Raw genomic sequence first — 14,248 nt, 5'->3', positions numbered from 1 at the left:
TGGGAACATGTTTCCTGCCTCTAATGTGTCCAACCCCTTAATAATCTTATACGTTTCGATAAGATCTCCAGAGATGCTGTCTGACCCGCTGAGTTACTCCAGCTTTTTGTGTCTATCTTCGGTATAATCAATCATCTGCAGTTCCTTCCAAGACATTTTGAAGATTGGCTTGATAGGTTATCCTGACAAAATCAAACAATACAGTTGAAATTCCAGATTATTCAACAAGTGCCTCCAACACAATCACCATGCACATCCTGTCCCACTGACAGGATCCACCAGGAGGGTTGGAACAGCGTTATATGGGTGGGAGGGGGTTTGTCCTGGGACTTATCAACATTGACTCCAGACCCTATAAAGCTTCATGGGACGTACAACGAAATCTGGGGACGTACAACGAGATCTGGGTGTCCTAGTGCATCAGTCACTAAAAGGAAGCATGCAGGTACAGCAGGCAGTGAAGAAAGCCAATGGAATGTTGGCCTTCATAACAAGAGGAGTTGAGTATAGAAGCAAAGAGGTCCTTCTGCAGTTGTACAGGGTCCTAGTAGGACCGCACCTGGAGTACTGTGTGCAGTTTTGGTCTCCAAATTTGAGGAAGGATATTCTTGCTATTGAGGGCGTGCAGCGTAGGTTTACTAGGTTAATTCCTGGAATGGCGGGACTATCATATGTTGAAAGATTGGAGCGACTAGGCTTGTATACACTGGAATTTAGAAGGATGAGAGGAGATCTTATCGAAACGTATAAGATTATTAGGGGGTTGGACACGTTAGAGACAGGAAACATGTTCCCAATGTTGGGGGAGTCCAGAACAAGGGGCCACAGTTTAAGAATAAGGGGTAGGCCATTTAGAACTGAGATGAGGAAAAACTTTTTCAGTCAGAGAGTTGTGAATCTGTGGAATTCTCTGCCTCAGAAGGCAGTGGAGGCCAATTCTCTGAATGCATTCAAGAGAGAGCTGGATAGAGCTCTTAAGGATAGCGGAGTCAGGGGGTATGGGGAGAAGGCAGGAACGGGGTACTGATTGAGAATGATCAGCCATGATCACATTGAATGGCGGTGCTGGCTCGAGGGGCCGAATGGCCTCCTCCTGCACCTATTGTCTATTGGCATCAGGTCAAACGTAGATAAGGAAACCTCTTCCTGATTACTGTCTCTACTCTCCTCCCTCAGCAGATGTATCAGTGGTCTTCCATGTTGAACAACACTTGGAAGAACTGTAAATAGCGAGGCCACAGAGGGCTTCAATATCGTCACCTAGATGGGTTGGTAGGACCTTCACTGACAAACTGTGTCTCTCACAGGTCACAAGTGAAAAAATGTAAGAGATGCTTCACCTCTTCAATCTACCTGTGGAGATGCATTTGCCCATGGCAGCATTGGTAGAGGTCACCGCCATACAGAATAGTGAAGATAGAGTCCTATCTTTACCCATTGCATTACGCCACATGGGTGCTAAATGGGATAGATTCAGAGCGGCTGTCCATGCGGGGTATCCATGAGATGCCATAAACCTTCAGCAGCAGCAGAAATGTACCCCACCACATTGCGTAACCTCGTGGTCTGGCATCTTCCTCAGCTCTGTCATTAATATCAAGCCACGGGATGGCAGGAGACGTGCTGGAGCAACGGCTGCCACATCGAGAGGTGCGGTGCCAATCTGAAGCCGCGGCACGTGATTACATACACACTGGAGAGCAAAAACAGCACGCAACAAACAGAACTGAGAGGTTCCACGGCCAAATGACCAGATCAAAGCTCCCAGCCCTGGCACATCTAGTTGCGGATGTAATATTAGCTCCGTTTCTCCCTCCCCACCAACTCTGCCTGATCTCTGCCCAGTGCACTGATCAGCATCTGAAAGCTTTTACAAATCCCTTTGTTTCTTTTCTCTCCCTCTCTAACTACCCTCATCAACATATCAACCCAACACCATAGCGTTCCTGCCTCCACTCAATCAGTGCTATCCCTTCCACCCTCTCCACCCCTCACACACTCTTCCTGCAGCTTTAAACTCACTCGTTTTCTCTCTTTCCCTGTTCCAACAAAGGGACCTGCAAAGTGAACTATCTCTTTCACTGGGATTCTGCATGTCCTGCTAAACCTTTCAGTAGTTTCTGTTTTATCTTAGATGTCCGGTATCTATAATTTGGGGTGTTCAGGCAAGCACCTTCAAATTCAGGTGCACCCAGGTATTGATGAAAGTGAAGGAAGCTGTTGCCGATTGTGCTAACAAGCACACTGATTCAACAACGACCCCCTCACAGGTTTGGTTTACATCAGCACCACTCCACTCCAGAGCTCTTCACAGCCTCGTCCAGACTAAATGCTGAATCTAGGGGTGGGATGAGACAAACTGCCCCTGATGTCAGAGTGGCTTTTAACAAATAGTATCATCAAGGAGTCCTGGTAAAACTGAGGACTCCAAGGGAAAGCATTGCAGTGATCAGTCATATATCACAAAGGAACATCGCACAACAGGCCCTTCAGCCCACAATGATCGATGTACGGTCACACTTCCAATCTTCACCATCTCATAGGTATGGGTCAAACATCAGGCATAGGATGAATATCTACACCTCAAAGGTCAATCAAAGGTGAAAGGGGGAACACCACAAGGGAGATAAACTAAATAAAAGCTCACATTCCAATAAAATAAGTACAATAATTTCTGAATCTCTTCATATTTTCAGAGTGAGGAATATTTTCGCAAGCACGTTGTCTGTTTGTGTCCTTTGATTAAACTGTGGGTGTAAACACTGCAAACAGTTCATGAGTGTGTTAGTCCAGTGGGACTGCAGTTTAGTTGGCAAATGGGAACTAAAAAGATACATGCAATGCCGTTTCGCCACCTGTTTTAAATCTGATATAGTATTTTCTGCCCTCACATTTTCTCACGATACTTGCACGGTTTTGAGCAGCCCATCACTCCGCCTACACAAACTTGTTCAGAAGTGATTTGCAAGTGTGTAAATTAATTATACAGAAATGCAGCAATAATCATCATCTGCTTGGCATCTGACTTCACTCAGATAAACTTCTGCCTCGTATTTTTTCCGACACCAAGGATGTCTGTAAAGGGCCTGCCCCACTTAAGCGATTTTTAGGCGACTGCCGGCGACTAGGCTTTCACCGACAGTCCGCCGGGGTGTCGCGGGCATGATCGTGAGGAATCTTCCAAAAATCATAGTGGATCTCAGCGCGTCGCTGAGAAATCATCCGGTTTTAAATCTCTCGGCGACAGCTGGCTTGTCGGCAGGTATCGTTGCTTATTACGGGCGCTGTCGCATGCTGTCCCCAGGTTTGACAGGTTCTCTTAGATGCATTTAGAAGCACATAATATCAAAATAAATAAAGTCATTTCAAAATACCATAAAATGCTTGTGTTTAACCAATTTATTTACCGTCAGGACATTTGACAGGTAGATTGGAGGCGACAGTTTGACGGTCAGGTAAGCATGGGAATTTTCGTGATGTTTATGGCCATCGGCCATTACATTTAAAGTGGGCTCCCAACCCAGATATGCAACCCAGAAACCAGATATGCATCTTCCGTACATTTTCAAAAAATGGCCACACACTTTTCACAAAAATCCACTTAACCACTTAAAAAAAAAATTTTTTTTAATTGAGCTATTAGTAAACTGGAATTAAATCCAGTTTATGCCTTGTTACAGTGAAGTTTGGTTTTTAAGTAACCTATATAAGATGTTATAGTTCAAAATTCTCAAGTACTTACCGACTTGTCAGCGATTTCAGCGAAGATTAGGACGCCGGAGAAACATAGAAATTTCGTGATGTTTCCGAAGACGGTGTAATCTCGACCTGACTCAGCATTGTCGTGGTCATTGTCGTCGGGTAAAAGAAAATTTTGGCGATCTGCGACGACTTTGATAGTCGCCGGCAGTCGCCAAAAAAATCGCCTAAGTGGGACAAGCCCTTAACTTTGCCTGTCCTTACCCTGGTGATATCAAACAGGAGTTTTTATGTCAAGTATTTCACTTTTTAACCTTCTTAAACATGAAGTTGCCGAAAATCATGCTCCCTTTCTCTCAGCTTGTTTTCAGTCAACATTTCAACATGGAGTGTCAAATCACCAGCTGGTAGACTGGCCTTCTCATTCTCAACGTCAAAAGTGTTTTCAGCTCTACGATTTTGGAAGATCTCTTCCATCCTTTAATTCAGGGCTGATTTTTATTGCTCCAACAATAGTAGCTGCAGTATTTACTGCATTGGCCTGAACCTGAAAAATATGACTCTTTACCTTTCTTTTCTCCTTGAAGCCTTCTTAAATATCAACTTAGAATCAAAAGGTAGGGCAACTGTTCCAAACGTCTTCTTCAGTAAACCTTGAGGAACAGCTTGGTACATTCTACAACATCAGTGGGGCACAGTGCAAGGTTTTTATTTATTCGTTGCATTTTCAGGTTGGAGAAGCTGCTGATATGTGCAGGCTTTAGTCCCCATCCCTCGTGTCCTTGTGACGTTGGTGGTGAGTTGCCTTCTTGAACGGCTGCTGCCTCTCATCGTGGTGTTGAAGAGGGAGTTCCAGGATTTGGACCAGAATAATGATAATTTAAAAGCCGATCAGGTCTCCTTTTAGCAAACATTGCTGAGGCAGGGACTCATGACACAGGGAAGTACACACCCCTCCTCAATCTTACTCCATTGGCCATTCTTCAGCCCAGAGACTGGACTTGTTTCTCGCTCCATAAGTACCGTCTGACAGGCAGTGAAGAAAGCAAGTGGCATGTTGGCCTTCATAGCGAGAGAATTTGAGTATAGGAGCACCGAGGTCCCACTGCAGTTGTACAGGGCCCTGGTGAGACCGCACCTGGAGTACTGTGTGCAGTGTTGAGGAAGGACATTCTTCCCATTGAGGGAGTGCAGCCTAGGTTCACCAGGTTAATTCCCGGGATGGCTTATATTCAATGGAATTTAGAAGGATGAGAGGGGATCGTATAGAAACGTATACAATTCTTAAGGGATTGGATAGGCTGGATGTAGGAAAATGTTCCTGCTGTTGGGGGAGCCCAGAACCAAGGGTCACAGTTTAAGAATAAGCAGGAGGCCATTTAGGACTGAGATGAGGAAAAACTTTTTCACAGAGAGTTGTGAATCTGTGGAATTCTCTGCCACAGAAGACAGTGGAGGCCAATTCACTGGATGATTTAAAGAGAGAGTTAGATATAGGTCTTAGGGCTAAGGGAATCAGGGATATGGGGGGAAAGCAGGAATGGGGTACTGATTTTGGATGATCAGCCATGATCATATTGGATGGAGATGTTGGCTCGAAGGGCTAAATGGCCTACTCCTGCACCTATTTTCTATGTTTCTATGTTTCTGACCTGCTGATTATTTCTGGTTTAATATCGTGTACAATTCACTGGATAATAGTGGTAAGATCTGATTACTGCTTCCATAACAACGGGATACTGGGTTTATTTACAACACTTCCTCAGCTTTATGATCTGAGGTCAGGTAACACTACCGGCCCAGAAACCTGCTCATGTCGAACCATACCAGTGAGATCTAAGAGAAACGCACTCAGTTGACTTCCAACATAACAAAAACTCATTGTTAAATTTAATTCATTTCACACATTGCTTGTTCTTCTCTCTTTGCAGACATGCTGAGCAATTTATTCAAGGCAGTTTAGAGAGAATATAGTCCTCCAGAGAGAGGATTCGAGTTACTCGAGATTAAAATCAATAGAACGCTTTTAAAATGCGGGTATCAAGTACTCGAACTGTAACAAGCTCTGCTGTAGTGTAACAACTGCAAATTAAATTATGATGTTTAAACCCTTAATAGTAGAGGGACTGTTCTGGTTATAAAGGACCCAAGATGTTCATATTACCATGTGTTAAATGAAATGTGGAGAGTCGTAAATTACTAACCATTTACATCCAGTGTCTTTAACGCAGTGGTAATTGCATGGAATGGAAATTGGATGGGCATCTGTTTTGCCAAAGATTATCTCCTTTGTAGCAGCACGTTGGATACTAGCTGGAGTTTTATTTCCTCGTGGCACTGGGGTAAATGTTCTCTGTAATCATTTGGTGTAAGTACAAATCAAATTGTACTTGATTTCAGCCAGCAGTTAAACAAAGCCAGCAGAGGTTTGGTGCACCATATGGTGGTCGGAAATAAATCCCATTGAGATTATTGTTCAGTGCTTTGGCTTCTTAACTGAAGAGAGCATATCTATATCCAAATTGACTCACACCTTCTTCCGACCATTTTGACCAAGACAGCAATTTATTGGCAGGCACATTTTGTCCTGAATTTTAGCCTCAAGACAGCAGCAAATTACATCTGGCATCGAAAGTCACAATCGAGTGCTCCCACACAGATGTAGCGTAGCTTGGAAAGCGAATTAACGTCTCTTTCTCCATACCTGTCAACAGCGAGGTTTAAGGAGCCAAACAGAACACAAATCATTGCATGTTGGCTCCCAGAGTGAGGTGATGGAATTTTATTTTCTCACAAGAATTCTGACTCCAGCATACAACGAAAATGTGCGACCTCTACTCAGCCCCTGACTCGCCAACAGCTGCAAAGTCTAAAGTTATTTATGTGCTTTACAGGATAACCGAAACCTGCACGGTGCATTAATATGAGGAAGAAGATGGCCCCGGAGTTGATCAGAAAATCTGCCCCCGTCTCGTGTAATATTATCCAAACATTCATTGTGTCACCTCATTGTTACTTCAGCACATGGGAATTGTAATGTCCTCTGTAAGACCCTGTTGTGGCTAGCACAATGAATATACGCCTGACATCTTGTAAGAAGGTTTTATTACTGATTCTTCACCAGGAAACTTCTAGAAGCTCACCTGACCTCAGTCACAAGGCACAAGCCCATTGGCCCTAGAAGGTCACCTGACCTTAGTCACAAGGCACAAGCCCATTGGCCTGCTTCTGCTCTTGGCCTCAAGGGGGCACTGGCATTTACATTACATATACATCACATCTCCCCCTTTACTTTACTTACATCACAGGAATGTTTAGTGACGGAGCAGATGAACAGGTAGCACTGAGGTGACCAGGATCTGCATTTGTACCGCCAACTACACATTAAATAAAAACCTTCTCGAGTGACAAATCGTAATCCCAAAGTTACAATTTCAAAGCCTAGAAATCCAGACAGTAAGTTATCCCGAAGATAGACCCAAAATGCTGGAGTAACTCAGCGGGTCAGGCAACATCTCCGGAGAGAAGGGATGGGTGACATTTCGGGCTGCAGTCTGAGTTACTCCAGCATTTTGTTACTACACCTCCATCCCCCACAAGGATGGCCTCGAAGCCCTCCGTTTCTTCCTCGACCGTAGAACCAGCCAATCCCCATCGACCAACACTACTGGTTACTCCAGCATTTTATGTCTATTTTCGGTTGAAACCAGCATCTGTACTTCCTTCCTACACAGTAAGTTATTCCGATGCAGGAAATGGCAGTATTGTCTTTAAAACAAAGTTCAGATGGAATATTCTTTGTCGTGGGAGATGTGTGTAAACAGGATGTTCTTCTGGGCAGGTGCACATCGGCACATCTGGAGGCAGAGGGGCCAAGACCACAATTCTGGCACCGATGTCGACACTAACAAAGTTGGCCATGCCAAGAACATGGAGCGATGAAGCTGGTCTCCACATCTGTACTTACTGTCAGCTGAACGTGCAGCACATGATCTGGATAAACATCCTCCGCTTCCCTCCAGCTGGATTGCTATCCACTTCCAAGACGCAGTTTATCAGGTTCTTTTCAGCTCGTTAATTCAGTTGTTTGGAGACACAAGAGATGCTGGAATCTTGAGCAAAGCTCAAAGTGCGGGAGGAACTCAACGGGTGGAGGAAATGGACAGGTGACGTTTGGGCTGGGACCTAAAACATGGTCTACTCCAGCACTTTGTTTATCATTCAGTAACGTATCAAAAATCAGTAGTTGTAGCAGAATCATAAAATCATCTACAGGAGAAGGCCATTCGGCCCACCCTGCACATCCTGTAGCTTTGACAGAGCTCCCTCATTGCACCAACCCCCTGGTTCACTTCCATTAACCTTTCCCTTTTGAAAGTTCCTTGTTGATTGCTTTGACCACACTTTCAGGCAGTTAATTCCAGGTTGTAATGGTAATAGTTTGCTATGTAAAAGCCTCTTTCTTTTGGTTCATTTGTGATAAATCTTAATTGTGTGTTGTGTTATCACTGAGCATCCTCCCTATCTACACATCCAGGTTGTACACCTCAATTAAAACCACTCCCGGACTTCCCTGCTCTAAGAAAAATCCCAGTTTCTCACACACAATGGAGGAGTTGCGAGCGTGGAATCTGCTTTGCTCCAGATCCAAGATGCTGCCTGTCTTCCCAAAAAGTTAAATACAAAGCTCCAACTTGTGATGTATTAGGTTTCATCATAGGTCAAGTTCAGCACCAATGCGACTTTCAACATTTCTTGTCATCTGCGCACTCAATCTCTTTAAATTAGATTATTAATTAGTTGTGAATTCTGGATCACTTTATGCTGGACTGCTGCAACTTTTAGGAATTTCATTTAATTTGAGGAAATGCACAGTCAGAGTTCAGGTCTCAAGTGAACAGGCTACAAAACATATTTTAAAATTGCATCTTGTATTGACATCAGTGCAGCAGTATTTCTTTGCATTTCTTCTGTTTTTTTGTTTATTTTGTTTTTTAATTAATGTCTTTTAACATGTACGAAATAAAACGATAGAAAGAAAGTGTTAGTAACTTGATTTGGTTCAGATTTGGAAATATGTATCTTCTGGTGGTTATGTAATCACCAGCCCTCTTATTTTGTTTATGAATTTATGAAAGTAAAGTTATGGGGAAAAATGTCTCAAAGTTCACCCACAGCCATTTAGTTTAGTCCAGTTTAGTTTAGTTTAGAGATACAGCACAGAAACAGGCCGATCGGCCCACCGAGTCCGTGCCAAACAGTGATCCCCAGCACATTAGCACAATCCTACACACACAAGGGACAATTTTTACATTTACCAAGCCAATTAACCGTCAAACCTTTATGTCATTGGAATGTGGGAGGAAACCAAAGATCTCGGAGAAAACCCACGCGGTCATGGGGAGAACGTACAAACTCCGTACAGGCAGCACCCGTAGTGGGGATTGAACACAAGCACTGCAAGCGCTGTAAGGCAGCAACTCTACTGCTGCGCCACTGTGCCGCCCTGAAGGCGAATTTAAATTCTCCATTAGTTTATCAGCACCATAATGCATTGTCCCAGAAAAGTAAAACAGATTCTTAATGTTTAATTAGCTCAACATTCAGTCCATGATGGTCAGTGAATAAGCATGGTCAATGTATCATCAGAGTCGGGTAATGATTCTGAATTTTATCCAATGTGCTGTTTCATAGGAGCTCAGGAACCTTTCTCTGGTGGTGTCTATCTTGATAAACATGAGAATTGGTACAATTCCTACGTTCCCGGAATGATCACAAGGATTTTGCTGTTGTGGCACATTGGGCCTTATTACATGACTCTCACTATCTATCCTTTCTCTGGCGCTGTTATGCTCCGACCCCACTTGGAATGGGGGCACTGAACCACGCAGTGGTGTGGCCTGGGTAAGATATTCCTCGGGTCTAGGGTCTGCTGCTGAGTCCAGTGGGTGCATTCAGCTTTTCGAATATTTTCATTTTATCGTCCAAAATCTGAAGGAATGTGAACTCTCAGGCAAGGAGTTGGAGGCGAGTTTCATACTTTGGCTACGATTCACGACCAGACTGCCAGTCCTCCCTCCTTACCTCCACACACACCACATCTGATTGTCAAACATCCATTCCATGCATTCAGCTCTACTGGATCTCTAATCACCCCATTATATTGCCTTCAGTCTTCAATTGAGTTTTTCGGGGGCTCAGTTTCCTCCTCTAATTGCACATGTTCCTGCAGCCATTCTCTCAAACTCCTCAGTCTGAAGAAGAGTCTCAACCCGAAACGTCACCCATTCCTTCCCTCCCGAGATGCTGCCTGACCTGCTGAGTTACTCCAGCATTTTGTGAATAATCCCCCTCATTGTTTCCCTATCCTTAGGAGCCACCTTAAAACTATCTCTCCAACCAAGCCTTTTGTGTCACTTTTTCCAACACTTTCATAAAGTATGTTCTTTCTCCCCTGCTCTGGGGAATGTTCTATGTTAAAGACATTGCACATGTACACACACTTGGTGTTCATCCAACAGCCTCTTGAACTGCAATCTTCCTGCAAAATCTTCGTAATTGGCACAGAGTTTCTTACAAACTGCCAAATTAGGTCTGCTGGCACCTTCTGAAGGAAGATAGTTGTAAGTTTCTGTTGTCGATCTGTCTCTACCTCTGTTTGCACAGCTGCAGGAAAATATTTAAAAACTCGTAAAATCTCTAAACTGCAAAGAAAAAGGAAGCTTTAGGAATTGTCCATCATTATTTCACTGCGTAATCCCACCATATTAATGCCAGGGGAATAAAAGCTCGATTGGGACAACGGTTTGAGTCTTCTTTCATCTCTCCATTGTAAATCAATCTCAACCATATTACAAATATTTCCTCGTCATGGAACTCCATTGGAACAGCACATGTAGTCTTTTAAAGGCTGTTCAATTGTTCATCTTGTAGAGGAACTAATTTATATCAGTTATTGGCTAGAACTGTGTTTCGTTTCCTATTCCCCTGACTGGTTTGAAGAAGGGTCTCGACCCGAAACGTCACCCATTCCTTCTCTCCCGAGATGCTGCCTGACCCGCTGAGTTACTCCAGCATTTTGTGTCTACCTTCGGTTTAAACCAGCATCAGCCATTCCTGCCTACATGTGCTTCATTTATTACGTGCAGAAATATCCTTACCTTTCCTTCACCACCCCATCACCAACCTGGCGTCCCTTATCTCTTGTAAATGCGTTTCCAGAGGGGTTATGAGATAAAGTTTAAAAAGTCTAAAACAAACTTTAGACAAAACATAAGTGGCATGGAACAAAAGAATGAGGCAATGAAAAAAAAAGTGAAGCTTAGGAAGGAAGTGGAGATGAGTGCAACGTGAGCTGCAGGTCAGAGTGCTCTGTCCAACACACTGACTATTCAGTCAATAGCTTTGATCTCCTCTTCCAAAATTCCTTCCTGTCAGTACACCCCACATGCTACACAGCAGGTCCACAACATGTTTCTCTCCTGTTAAAACAAACTTGTGTTCACGCTGATTTTGATCTTTACAAAGATAAATGTTCGACGTCTGATGCGTTGAGCAGTAAGAGGTTTTTCTGGAAAAGGTGGAAGAGTTACGAGGATCACCCAGAAAACGAGATAAAACTGTTCATCCCCAGGAGAGGTCTCAGCGGAAAATGCGGAAAAATATATTAACTTTATTAACTTTATTTATATGCTGTAACTGTAATTCCTTTTTGTGCACAATCTGCAGGCATTGCCACTTTCATTTCACTGCACAGGCACATCGTGTATGTGTATGTGACAAATAAACTTGACTTGATAAACTTGACTTGAACAGAAGAGGAGAGAATGCTGTGGGAGCAAACGCCAAGACAACTGGAGAAGACGGCAAAAGTTTAAGACGGGCACATTCCCGACAGATGTCAGGAAACACTTCCTTGCCCCGAGACTCAGCAAAATCTGGAACATCGGGATTTGTGTATTGAGTGGTGTCAGAGGGAAATGGTTGGGTTAGCATTCCACAACGGTGAGAATGGATTGGGTGGAAATCCCCCCTCATGCTATCTAATCATGTAGAGTATAATTCAGATACACTATGTTTGAGAAAATGCTTTGAAATCTGAGGGTTTCCTGAGCATTTGAAATGAAATTGTTTCCTACAAAAGACTATAAATCATATGCATTTTCTTACAGTTAGAAATAAGACTGAAAATGCTGGAAATCCGAGTTTAAAATGGACCAAAATGCATATCTGCAATACTATTCTGTTATTGCATTCCCAGCTGTTAACTGACCAGTTCAGAGGTTCCAACATTTGTATTAAGATACATTTTTGAAAAAAAAAAAAAAAATCCAGACTTAAGAGATGTTTTAAACATGCATTGTGCAAAACAGATTTACTGCAATCTGCTTGTTAAAACTGCCAGCCTTTGCCCAATGGTAACAGCCTTGTGCCTGAGTTAAACGTCTGTGGGTTCATGCCCGTTTCAGAGATTGAAGTCGAGAGTCATAGCAGGAAGAAGGACATGTTACATTAAGGTGCCATTCTTCAGATTACTAGTTATATAGTTGTCCTGTTTGGCATTTCACGGGAAAGTGTCCTACGACACTATTTCAAAAATTCTCTATTGCAAAATTCTCGTGCTGCTGTGGCCAAGGTATATTCTGCTATAAACATGTCTTGCCTTTACCTCTTGTTTGTGGGACCTTGTTCTGCAGAATCACCACATTTTAGCTACAGAATTGCACCTCAATGAATATGAGAGGTGCTGGATAAATGCAAGTGCTTCCTTTAACAGGAGCAGCTTTTCGATGTGGTCTGCTATCCTGATCCCCAGTTTCTCTGTTCTCCAAAGTACACAAACTGAGGTGTGACGTTCACAGATAAAGTACACAAGCTGAGGTGTGACGTTCACAGATCACAGATGATTGATCCAAGACATGAAAGGTTCATCGTGACATTTAACTAACGTGTTCTGGAACATAGGAATAAAACAACCAGAAGCAGCAATCAGCTACTCACCCCCTTGCGTCTGTCCTGCCCTACAGTGAAAAATTCTGTTATCCAGCCAAATCATACTACACGAGGATATAATCAAGCCGTACACAAGTACAACAGGTCGTGCAAAGATTTGTGTAGGAAGGAACTGCAGTTGCATTTCAGACTGAAGAAGGGTCTCGATCCAAAACCTCATCCATTCCTTCTATCCCGAGATGCTGCCTGTCCCGCTGAGTTACTCCAGCATTTTGTGTCTATCTTTAGTGCAAAGATTCATTGGGTTATAGAGTCTTAAGAGTTGCAGTATGTAGCACAGAAAAAGGCTGCGTAGGAAAGAACTGCAGATACTGGTTTAAGGAACAGGCTCTTCAGTCCACCTTGCCAATGCTAAGTTGACAAAGTGGTCAAATCTCATTTGCCCCCATTTGACCTGCATGTGGAATTCTCTTCCACAGAAGGCAGTGGAGGCCAATTCACTGGATGTTTTCAAGAGAGAGTTTCAAGAGAGATATAGCTCTGAGGGCTAACGGAATCAAGGAATATGGTGAGAAAGTAGGAACGGGGTACTTCCGAAAGTCATAATTATATCTGTTTTTATAGCTTTTTCTGGCAGTTCAGTCCAGATACGGACTATCGTCTGAGTGAAAAAGCTGCCATTGAGGTCTCTCTTAAATCTGGCCTTCTCATCTTAAGTCTATGCCCTCTAGTTCTTGATTCCTCTACCCTGAGAAACAGATTGTAAGCGTTCACTTTATCATGACTTTGCCTACTTCAATAAGGTCACCCTTCAACCTACAAAAAAAGATCTCCCAGCCAATCCAACCTCTCCCTGCAACTGAAGCCCATAAGCCCAGGTAACATCCTCATGAATGTCTCTGCACTCTACAACCTAATGACATCCTTCCTATACTGCACACAGTACTCCAAGAGAGGTCTAACCAATGGCTTGTACATCTGCATCATGATGTCCCAACCTTTGTACTCCATACTCTTCTCACTGAAGGCAAGCGTGTCAAGCACGATGTCCATTTGACTACATTTCTTTAGGGAAGCATGCACCTGTACTGTCAGATCTCTCTGCTCTGCAACACTCTCCATGGCTCTACCATCTACTGTGTATGTTTTGCCTTGGTTTGACGTAACAAAGTGCAACACCTCACACTTGTCGGAATTAAATTCCTTTTGCCATCCCTTGGCCCACCTTCCAACAAGATCTAGATCGTGTTGTAAACTTAGGAATGTTTCCTCTCTGTCTACTATACCATTAGTTTTGTTGGTATCTGCAAATTTACTAACAATGACTCCTCCCGCCAAGCCAATCTTGATTCCAATTAGCTAGTTCACTTTGGATCCCATCCAATCTAATCTTGCAGACTAGCCTCTCATGCAGGACCTTGTCAAAGACTTTGCTAAAATCCATGTAGACAATGTCCACTATGCAGCCCTCATCAATCCTCATAGTAACCTCTTCAGAAAACTGTATCAGGCTCACGAGGCATGTTTTTCATGCACAAAGCCACTGATCCCTAATCAGTCTCTAACGTTTGAAATGCTGATAGATTCTGTCCTTTAG

Source organism: Rhinoraja longicauda, chromosome 11, assembly GCF_053455715.1.
Source record: "Rhinoraja longicauda isolate Sanriku21f chromosome 11, sRhiLon1.1, whole genome shotgun sequence".
NCBI classification, from domain to species: Eukaryota; Metazoa; Chordata; class Chondrichthyes; order Rajiformes; family Arhynchobatidae; genus Rhinoraja; species Rhinoraja longicauda.
This window is presented reverse-complemented; position numbering follows the sequence as displayed.